The sequence below is a fragment of the Castor canadensis genome, chromosome 5, assembly GCF_047511655.1.
Source record: "Castor canadensis chromosome 5, mCasCan1.hap1v2, whole genome shotgun sequence".
NCBI lineage: Eukaryota > Metazoa > Chordata > Mammalia > Rodentia > Castoridae > Castor > Castor canadensis.
In genome coordinates, this window is record NC_133390.1 from 171,220,847 (window position 1) to 171,231,936 (window position 11,090).

The 11,090-nt window shown below is 56.4% G+C and overlaps 1 long non-coding RNA gene across 3 annotated transcripts; it reads right to left on the reverse strand.

Annotated features, from left to right (window-relative positions):
• Positions 1-616: 616 nt before the first annotated feature.
• On the reverse strand, positions 617-10,756 carry LOC141423424 (uncharacterized). Of its 3 annotated transcripts, none has more exons than XR_012448293.1 (3): positions 10,309-10,756; positions 8,009-9,792; positions 617-5,161 (listed from the first exon to the last, which is right to left on the reverse strand). It is a non-coding gene; the product is annotated as an uncharacterized lncRNA (long non-coding RNA). The 3 variants fall into 3 exon arrangements; XR_012448295.1 differs by having other exon boundaries at positions 7,101-9,792; XR_012448294.1 differs by having other exon boundaries at positions 9,994-10,756.
• Positions 10,757-11,090: the final 334 nt, after the last annotated feature.

Here is an 11,090-nt window from a genome sequence, read left to right on the forward strand (position 1 = left end):
GTGGCTCCTGCACACCTTCTCCTCTAGAGACCCTGGCTCTGCTGAAGTGCCCAACCTGGCTTCTGCCAGGATACAACAGGGAGCCATTGGTGCCCCCCTCCTGGCCCTGAGGACACTTTGAGGCCCTTGATACAGGCCAGGGAGCCTGAGAGAAACTCCCCAGAACCAGCTGTGGATCTCAGGACCCGCAGGCTAGGGGTGGCTGCCCACTGGAGTCCACTGTGGGACAGGCCCAGCAAAGTGACTGAAGGCAGGACCCCTTCTCCCAGAGCGTGTGTGCTCCCAGGTGTGTGACACCTGCTGGCTCCTTGTCTCCCCTTTTATTTTTAAAGTCACTTTAATGGTGGGGCGCCAGTGGCTCATGCCTGTAATCCTAGCTACTCAGAAGGCAGAGATCAGGAGGATCTTGGTTCAAAGCCAGCCTGGGCAAATAGTTAGCAAGACCCTATCTCGAAAAAACCCATCACAGAGGAAAAGATAAAGGGCTGCTGGAGTGGCTCAAGGTGTAGGCCCTGAGTTCAAGCCCCAGTGCTGAAAAAAAAAAAAAAGTGACTTTTATGGAGTCACAATTTACACACAGCAGCGTTCACCCGTTCTGGATGTTTGGTTCCATGACGTTTGACACACTTACAGTTGTGTAATCACCACCACAACCAAAAGCCAGAATGTTTCCATTGTCCCGGAAGTTCGTTGAGCCTCTGGCAGTCAGTCCCCCTTCCACCCAGTCCCCGGCCACACCAATCGCTCCAACTGTCCATTATGAAAACTTCCAAACTCATCCAAAGTGCAAAAACCTCACCATGACCCACTGTTGTGCCCTTTCGCAGGGATTGCAAGGCGGCCAGTGCTAGGCCCATGTGCTCTCTCTCTCTCTCTCTCTCTCTCTCCCTCTGCCTGCTCTGTGCTGACCTGTTGCAGACATGCTGACTCTTCATGCCAAATCTCCAGTGTGTGCCCCTCGTAAGCAAGGTCACTTTCCTCCTCGGCTCACACTTCGTGTCCACTCAACACGGCCAGTGCCGGTCCATAGCCGAGTGACCAGAATAGCTCCCCATTCTTTATAGCTGTTTTTGTTTATTTTATTTTATTATTTATTTATTTTTCTGGCTCAGAGTCCAATCCAGGTCTGGCCGCGCACGGGGTGGCAAGGCTCCTTGGTCTCCTTTTCTCTGGAATGTTCTCTCTGCTTTGGCTGGACTACAGACACCCTCTGTTTTAAAACCACCCTGTGTTTCCCTAAACCAGAAGCTGCAAGGGGAAACCCCAGGAGACATGGGTGCCAGGGAAGGGGGGCTGACCTCAGGAGGGGGCATCCTGAGCAGTTTTTCTTAAAAGCGTTGTCATAAGAGAGAATGGGCGAGAGAGCGAGAGAGAGAGAGAGAGAGAGAGAGAGAGAGAGAGAGAGAGAGAGATGCAGGTGCAGAACTGCCCTCCCCCATCTACCATTGAGATGGGTCTCTGGCCCCAAGGGTGGGTTCGCATCCCAGCTCTGCTGCCCTGGCCATGAGCCCTGGGGCAGGTGCTTTCACCTGGTGGGCCTCAATTTCCCTTCTGTGAAACAAAGGTAACTGCAGTCCCTCCACTGCACCCCCTGCTTCAGGGGTGAAGTGGCCTAAGGCACAGGGAGCGAAAACTTTAGCCGCTTGCAATCTGATGGTCACCACAGTGTTCTTACACCTCTCCATGTGCAACAGGTACGGAAGACATTTTCTAAAACTGGTTACCTCCTCTTCCCTCAATAAGTATCTTTGATGTCTTCCCACGCCCACAGACACAGCCCTGTCCAGTTTGTGCCACCAGCCTTATTGATTCTTGTCCTCGGTCAGTGCAGACAGGCCAAGGGTACCACAGTGTGCCCTGAAAGCCAGGCTCCCCCACCCCCCACCGCCACTGCCCCTCTGCTCCTCACAGCCAGTTTCCTGTGCTGCTTTCTAGAAGGTTCTAGAAGCACACAGCAGGAGGCTGCGTTTGGTTCTCTCGGGTTTCCTACAGCTATTGGAAGAAGTGCTGCCATTCTGGAACCGCATCCCTCACGGCCCTGGGCAGTCTCCTCCTTATTAGGGCAGCGTGGTCCTTGGTGTGGAAATGGCCTGACTTAACAAAGCAGTTCCCTGTTGATGGGGATTGAGGCGGCTGGCAGGCTTCCGCCATGACAAATTGCGACAGAGGCCTTGTGCAAACGCCTCTGTACCACGTATCAGAGGATCTGTGAGACTGTTCCTAGAAGTGGCCTCGCCTGGTCAAAAGCCACGTGCAGTTTGAGTTTTGCTCTGCCATTTTGAATGGCTGCATGGGTTCCAGTGTATTTAGCAGTCCCTCCTGGTGGACTTTCAGGCGGCTCCAATTTGTCCTGCCTAGAGACAATGCCACAAAGGCCATCTTTGTGTGGCTGACGTTGGGAGCAGGACAGTCAAGTCCTGGGGATTCCCAGGATCAGGAAGTAGTGAGAAGGGAAAACCGAACCAAGGGGTTGTCATGGCCCTGAGGCCCGGGCATGGAGGGCGTGGGAAGGGCTGTTTCCTGCCCCTCCTGGGGCCATCGGCTCCCCGGAGAAACAAAGCCCTCCAGAACCTGAGTACTCTGAGTGTGGTGAGGACCCACAGTGCTGCCCCAGCTTGGAGTCCATCAGAAAAGTGAGGTCCCCAGGAAATGGGGATGACGGCCATAAACATAAAACAAACCCAGACCCCAACCCCCCAGACTGGGGCAGGCCTGCGACAGACCTGCTTTTACCCGCCACCAGCTGTGTGAGGGGCGGATCCAGGCCACCTCTCTGTGCTGTTGGAGAGGAGGGGTGCGCCCACTGGGGGGCTGAGAGCATCAGGCAGAACCATTCACACCACGCGTTCAGCACAGCACTAAATCACTACTGAGGCACGCGTGGTGTGGGGTAAGCTCTGTCTTGCTTTGCTCTCTTCTTGCCTCTGTCTGTCATTCCCACCATCCCTCTCTGGCCCGTCTGTCTCTCTATGTCCACCTGTTTCCCTCCACTCTGTCCCTGTGCCCCTCCTCTGTGCTAGTCTCTTTCTCTCTGCCTCTCAGTGTCTCTCTCTGACTCGCTCCGTGTTTGTCACAGCTCTACAGGGTCACACAAGTGTTACAACCTCCTGGGAGAAGGGCTAAAAACCTGGAGACATGAACTACACATGCACAGAAAGAGCGGGCTAGAGCACAGGTAACAGAGCCACACCACATGAGTCCCCAAACATGAGGACGCTGACAGCAAGAAACTTGCATGTCCTGTGGCCCATGGGCTGCCATCAGGCCTCAAGGCTCCGTGGTTCCCCCCATGTGGTTGTGGGGTGGGAGTGTGAGACAGTTCATAGAAGTGAGCTGGGAAATCTGCAGAACAGTTTCAGATATAATAAAACACAGCTACCTGAAAGAGAAAGATAGGGTGGGTTCCTTTATACTGGGGGGCTTGGAAAAGACTGGTCTGACCTGAATTCAGAGGCCAGAACAGTGAGCAGGAGCCAGGCAGGGGGGTATCTGGGAGAAGGGCAGGCCAGGCAGAAGGAACAGCAAGGTCTAAGGCCCTGAGGCAGGAGCGAGCTTGGAGGACAGTCCTGACTGGAGGAAGCTGTAAGAGGAGAAGATCTGAGAGGGGGGACTGTCTCTGCTGAGGGTCACTGTCTTCTCTGAGCCTTAGTCCTCGCTGCAACCCCTACCCCCGTGTAGAATGGAAATGCTAAAACCCCATACCCAAGGGATGAGGGCATTAAATTCAGCAGTGGGCCAGAATTTCTACACTTCTCAGGGGCTGGCTGGGGCACAGAGAGACTTGTCCTGGAACCACAGGCACAGCAGTGCCACTCTTGGTACTTGGGATTATTGAGGTGGCTTTGGAGGACATTATTTAAAGAGCAAAGGAATGCCCCAGTTTCCCCATGGCTGAGCCCCTGATGGCAAGAGTTAATAGCCTGGAGCACTGGGCATGGTGCCTGGCGCAGAGCAAGGAGGCAGGAATGGCGAGGGCAGAGGGTGGGAGGGAAGGTGCAGAGATGGGAATGTTTAAGGCGGGGCAGAGGAAGAGTGAGGAGGCCAGCCTGGCCGGCGGGGAGGGTGAGAGGAGAGGCTGGAAAGACAGGTTGAGGCCCGGGATGGAGCCTTGACTGGCACGGCAGAGGAGGATGGGCCTTAGCTGGGAGGCAGTAGGGAGCAATTGTACACTCTGGAGCAGGGGAGCCCATGGACAACGTTTTTTGGTTCTGGTTCGGTTTTCAAAAAAAGCTTAATGGGAAGTAAAATATGCTTCCATGCAGCCATCACTCAATTTAAGAATGAAAGACACCCCAAAACAGCCCTCCTCTCCCCTCAGGCTCCTGCTCAGCTGCATCTGTCTTCAGAGTCATTGCGCTTGGTGCTTGGAGTCCCACACACGTCTCTATCCTTCTACTGCTTGCTTGCAGGAAAAGGTGCAAGCCCTAAGTGTACATCTTGGTGGCTCTGAGATCACCAGGGGGTCTGGACACAGAGCACTTGTAGCCTCCAGAGGTGCCCCTCAAAGGTGACATCCAGGGTGTGTTTGTATCTGGTATGTTTGCTTCACATTATCCCAGGAGCAGTACCCACACTGTGTTTCTTTTCACAGCTGTGTAGTGTTCCACGGAGTGGATAGAACCCCGTTTGTTGAATCGCCCTCCTGTCTATGGAGAGGTGGGCTGTTGCTAGTGCCTGCTCTTCTGAGGAGGGTTGCTATGAAATTCTCGTTTTGCATTCAGTAAATGCCCAGGAGTGGAATTGCTAGACGGAGGGGTATGCATGTCTTCCATTTTGATGTCTGTTGTCACTTTTGCAAGGTGGCTGGAGTATATCTTTATGCTTCTAGACACACAGACACACGTACACGGGTACACCCCTGAGGGTTTGGGGTACTGTTTTGGTTGTGGGTGGGGCTGTAAGATGACATCATCTGTACATTTGGTTCTGCAATTGCTTCATTCCACTGGCTGTTGGTTCTGGGGATGTGTCCTGCTGCCGGGCACTCACACGCGTCTGTCTTGTTCACTGTGGCCTCTGTCACATGATCCCACAGGGCATTTTGCCTCTTCCCAACTGGGACTTTCTTTGTGGCTTTTCTCAAGTGTCTCTTGGGTGCTGGGCCAGGCCATCAGGACAGGGGGAGGCCAGTGGTCTGTCAGTGGACATTGGGACCAAGGAGCTGTTGGGGCAGAGGGATTGGAGAAGCATTTAGGGAAGCTGGCTGTGATGAGGGAGCAAGGAAGCAAGATGGGGTAGGGGGGTGGGGTGGAGGAGAGAGCAAGAGCCCAGGTTCCAATCCTGCTCCCGCCTCTTGGCTGTGTGACCTTGCCCGTGTGACTGCTATTCACAGCCTCAGTTTCCTTGCCTGTATTGGGGACATTTGCCTTTCCTGGCAAAGTAGTTGTAAGGGTTGAGTGTGTAGAGACAGAGACAGTCAGTGGACGTGTATTAGCTGTCTGGCTTTGAGCAGGTTGCCTCACCTGAGCTCCAGTTTCTTCATCTGTGAAGTGGGCATGCCACACAGAGCCCTTATGAGACATCTGTATCTAGTGGCCACCTGTTCTGAACACCGTGGCAGCTGCACTCTCTCTTTCCCGCCAGAAAGTGGGAGGCAGAAGAGTAGGTTTTTCCTCCCCTGACATAGGACAGTCAGTTGGGGTTGTCAGAAATCCCTGGGGTCCAGGGACCTGCACAGGCACCTGCTGCAGCCAGAGGATGGCCCTGGGTGAGCCCTGGCACATACCTCCCTGACCAGGTGGCTTCCCATAGGGGAAAGGACTCTAGAGCTTGTCATATGGGGGCCTTTTGGAGACCGGGGCTTTGGCCTGAGTGCTTGGGGCAGGGGAGTGGGCTGCAGGGGAAGGAGAAGAGGACTAGCTCTGCTGAGCTCCTGGGGCAGGTTCCCACTGCTGCAGGACACTGGGCCTCTTAGGTGGGGACACTCAGCTACACGAGAGGGAGCTTGGCATCCCAGGTTCCCAACCTGCCCCTGTTACTCATGTGCTGTGTGTCTTGAGAGCCCACGGTGCCTTCTCTGTGCTTGTTTCTTTCACTGTGAGAGGCTCGGGAGGCCTCATTGGCTCCCAATCTGCTGGATTTCCCGGCTCCCGTGGCCCCCCTGGCCCGGCCCCCTGCCCTGGTGGAGGCCGAGGCCAAGGCTTGGGGCCAGGGCTGCGCACCTTGACAACCCGCCCACGCGGGCACAAAGGCCCATTGTTCGGGCCCACGTTGGCGGGGAAGCGGGCGGGGAGCAGCCGCCTTTCACCCAACCCGCTTGTGGTCGGCGGCGGGACTGAGGAGCGATTCAGAGGCCCCCGCCCCCTGCTTGGGCACCCGGCCAGGCCGCCTCCTGGGCAGGCATCCTGGCCCAGCTGGGCCAACTCCTCCCCTGAGCTGGGCCTCAGTTTCCCTGGATGAGATAAGAATCGGAGAGCAGCTCGGACTAGAAGGGGGGAGCTGCTCTTGGCCTGGGTGACCAGATCACAGCCCAGACAGCTGCCCTGCCAGGCTGGGGACTTTGGGGGCCGACAGGCCTGCTTAGAATCCATGCTGATGGTTCTGGGTGAGTCCGTTCACTGCATGAGCCTCAGTTTCCCCGTCTGTAAAAGGTGGGTTGGAGTCTCTGACCCTCAGGACAAAATGAAAACAATGATGTCACAGGGTGGTCTCCATCCATTCCTTCTAACTCATACATTCACACTGGGTGTCACCCATGCTGGCACCAGCCGCAGGACTTTCGGGGTCCTGTGCAAAATGAAGTGGGAGCCTCCAAGTTCAGAAGTGAGGATTTCACCACTGGGCCAGGCACAGGGACACATTAACAGGCCAGAAAACTCCTGTCATCCCTCATGGAGCCGATGACCTGGCAGGGCTGCGGTCTCTGTCCATGTTGCGAGGGCAACTGTTCCAAGCCTGAGGTCCTGGAGGCCTGTTCCTCCTGGGCCTGCTGACCCACCGAGCCCAGACCCCAGGCTTCCCCTGGATGTCCCAAAGCCAGGGACCCCCACATCCGGCTGGGCGTATACAATACTAACGGCAGACGCTGGCCGAGCACAGTCTGTGCTGGGGACGGTACATACAGCTGTGCTCAGGTGAATTCAGGGTATCTTTGTACTCACCTTATGAGGGGGGTAGAACAGCACACCTTCCTTTGTACAGATGGAGAAACTGAGGCTAAGCTTACTGGCTTTCTTAGCCAATGAATGGCAGAGGCAGGATTTAACTCAGGCTGTATGACATCAGAGCCTCAGTCTCCCGATGCTGCTAAGGGGGACAGTGTTTGTGCCTGCTGCAGAGGTCCTGTTGGGGTTTGAGGCTGGGAAGGGCGTGGGTGTGCTGGTGGCCGGCCAGCTGCCACCTGGGCTGGCCCCTCTGCGTGGCCCTGAGTCACAGCCTTGTGTCCCAGGAAGCTGGCTGTGCCCCGGGCACCCGTGGGGCCTGAGTCACAGCAGAGCACACCCTGCTACCCTGCCTACCTCCTGCCTGGGTCCAGGAACAGGCTGGCCCTCTGAGCAGGTGCCTAGGTAGGAACTCAGGTCTCTACCCGCAGTTGGGAGTGAGAGAGGCCCCTGCATGTGGCTCATAGGCACATATCTGGGTGCTCTTGCTGAGCCAAGCACACCCTTCCATGCTGTCCCTGGAGCTTCCTGGTGGACAGAGTGCAGCGCTTCCCATCCCTGGGAGAATTCAAGCATGTCAGCCTCTTGGGGCTGGGTTCGGAGGGGTGCTTGTGCATGGTGGAGCCTGGTGCTGGACTGTGTGACTTCCAAGGTCCTAAGCATTTTATTAATGGACTTAGTTTTAAATAGCTCATGTGCTAAAAGTTCCCAAAGTAGAAACGAGTATGGAGTGGAACGTGAGTCCCACCCTCGCCTGTGCCCAGTCCTTGACCTTCGTTTTCAGAGGCAGGTGATGTTCACCCCACAGCTCACATAGGAGCACCTGCCTGCCTCCCGGCCCCACAAGTGGCAGTCAATACACGCCCTGCCTTGTGCTGCCCTCATTCTTCATTTACCCAACAACTCACCCAGAGTGGGTTCCAGGTGAGCCGCCTCCTCTCACCCGCTCTGCCACATTCATTTCTTCTGTTTCTTCTTCTTCTCTTTTTTTTGGTGGGACTGAGGTTTGAACTCAGGACTTTCTGGTTGCAAAGCAGGTGCTCCTACCACTTGAGCCACGCCTCCAGTCCATTTTGCTCTGGTTATTTTGGAGATGGGGCCTCACGAGCTATTTGCCAAGGCTGACCTCACACTGTGATCCTCCTGATCTTAACCTCCCAAGTATCTGGGATTACATGTGTGAGCCACAGGTGCCCAGTTTCCTCTGTTTTTTAAAACAGCCAATCACTCATTTGATTAAAGGGGTTCTCAACCCTGAGTTCTCCATTTTAGGATCTACACTGTCCTTCACTGGGGATTGGAAGCTCTTTCCACATCTGCGGGCTTTTTATGCTCATTTTGGTTGGAATTATAAAAGAACAGGAGAGAGAAAGACAGACACTGGTAATCAAATGGTGACCTCCCCTCCCCAGCTCATCTGCTTGGAGTGTGGTCAGGCTATGAGAGGAGGAACCCACACGCCCAGATAACAGGACTTCCTGTGTATGTGTAAATGAAGGGCCAGGATGGTTCCTCAGAGGAGGGACTTTTGGGGCAGGGCCTCAAGGGATGCATAGGAGTCCATATGGGTACTATAGAGATAAGCCTGCCAGTCAGAGGAAAGAGCAAAACTGCCTGCAGATGCAGAAACTACTCCCAGCATGCATTTATGGAGACCCTACCAGGCACCAGGCACTGTGCTGAGGAAGTTACTGCTGCACTCAAACTTCGGAGTATTTGCCTATCGTCACACCCCATTTTACAGGTGGGTAAACTGAGGTCAGAAAAGCACAACAATTCACACATGGCCTCAAGCCACAAGTCCTGGAGCTTGGATTTGAACCCAGGCAGCAGGGGCTTGGCTGTTGCAACATTTCACCAGGGTGAGGGAGTGGCTGCGAGGTCCTCCTGAGAGCTAGACCTGGATCTCTCCCTCTCCCAGCTTGGTCCCTCTGCCACTCCTGCTCAGAGGCCCTGAGGGTACCTTGTGGTCAAGGACTTGAGCCAGCGTGGGCACCTGGGCAGACCCAGGCTTTTCTGGGTCTGGATGGGCATGCTGGGTGCACAGGGCCCCTAACTTCCAGCAGGCCATGAGGGCTATTACGGGCCTGGGTATTTAGAGGTAAATGCTGTCTCTACTGGGGGGCTCAGATGTGACCAGAATGGCACTGGAACTCTAGGTTTGGGCCCTGAGGCCTTGAGTCTGAGTCTAGGGTGGGTGCAGTTCTTTCTGGCCCCTGTGTCCTCCTTTTCAGCCTAGGCCTGGGCCCTTTAAATCCTCTGGACTTTTCAGTGTGGCAGTTCACCTCTCCATTTTGCAGATGAGAAAATGGTTCGGAGAGGTAAAGGGACTTGTCTAAGGCCACACAGCAAGCAGACAGCAGAGCGAGAATATGAATCCAGACCCTGAGTTTGACTCACAACCCCCACCCCTGCCACGCTTCTTCCCCACTCAAGGTTTTCCACCCACCTGCCTGTTGGCAGGGACTTTGTCTGTCAGTCTGTCTCTCCTCTCTCTCTCTCTGGAAGGAGGCAGCGAGCCCAGTGCTCAGAGGCTGGGAGGCCGCACCCAGGAACTGGAGTTGAAGGGGCCTGTGCTTCTCCCATTGCCAGGAAGACCCAGGCCTGCTCCCTCCTGGCCTCCCAGGGAGAGAGTAATAGTCGGTTCAAATGTCGCCTCCTCTGCGCTGGTGGGGAGACTGGTTGAGCAGGTCTGGGGGAGGGAAGAGGGAGGAAATTATTACTAATTCTGAGGCAGCAGCCCCTGTGCTGCAGGCCTTGAGCTGGGTCTTTGGGGTGCAGGGCCAGGGTGCTGATCCCAGGGACCCAGCCCAAGGGTGGGTGAGTGCAGCCTCCCAGGGGGAGGTGGCGGGATACAGAGGCTCCCCACTGAGCTGAGCCCCAGGCCTCCCACCTGCTGTCATCCACAGCAGGAGGAGGAAGCAAAAGCCTCCTTTGTCCTGGTTAATCCTCACAAGGACCTGGTCCTGAGGTTGGCGTTGCTGTGATCGACCCTTGACAGTTGGGGAAACTGAGGCACAGAAGAGTTAGACCAAGGCTTTGAACTCCCGAGGTCTGAGAGTTGCTGGACTTCCCTTCCCCACAGGCCATGCTGTCCTGCTGTCCTACCCTGGCCATCCCACTTGCTGGATCCAGGTTGGGGGAAGGCCCTCCCCTCCTGCAGCAGCACACAGCCCAGCGCCCCTGTGGGGTAGGAGTGGCTGCGAACCTCAGTCTTCTCATCTGTGGAATGGGAGCAGAGCAGCATGCAGGGAGGAGGGGAGCCAGTTAGGGAGGTGGCCTTGCTGCTTCACCTCCCTTCCAGAACCCTCCTGCAACTGGCTCTCCACAAACATCCCTTCTTTGCTCCCCTCTCCAGCACCACTGGCAGGTGTGACCTGTCGCCACAGCCAGGGCGGTGCTGCCTGAGTTCCGGGGTCTCTACATTGCAGCAGCTCCCTCAGGGTTCTGAGACATCCGCGGGGCTGTGGCCGGTGAGGGATGAGGATGGGGGCGGTGGTGGTGGTGGACCCAGGGCCCAGCTGGGGCTGGAGCTGCTGACCCTGGCTGACACTGTCCCCATCGCGTGCCGTGGAGCAGAGCGGGAGCCGGGCGGGTGCGGGGTCCCTCAGGCGCCCTCTTCCCGGCTGCCCCGATGGGCCGATAAGCCAGGCCTGGGAGGCGGCAGGGCAGTAATTACAGGCTGCGGGCAGGGAGTCACGGGGTGGGGGTGACTCACGATTGCTCCATGCAGGGCGGGAGTGGGGGTGGGGGCTACCCGTCTGCCCCCCACTGCTGGCCAGAGGTGGCCTGGGCACCTGGAGCAGCCGGCCAGGTTGCCACCCGGGGTGCGTGCCCCATGTCTCTGTATCACTTGGCACCCATGAGCTTGGCATTGCTGGGGACATGGGACTGGCTGGGTTTTCCCCTTCCTCTGTACCAGCCGCCGCCTCTGGGAACCAGGACGTATGGGCACCAGGAGGTGGAATCGCAGTGCCCAGTCCTGGGGGG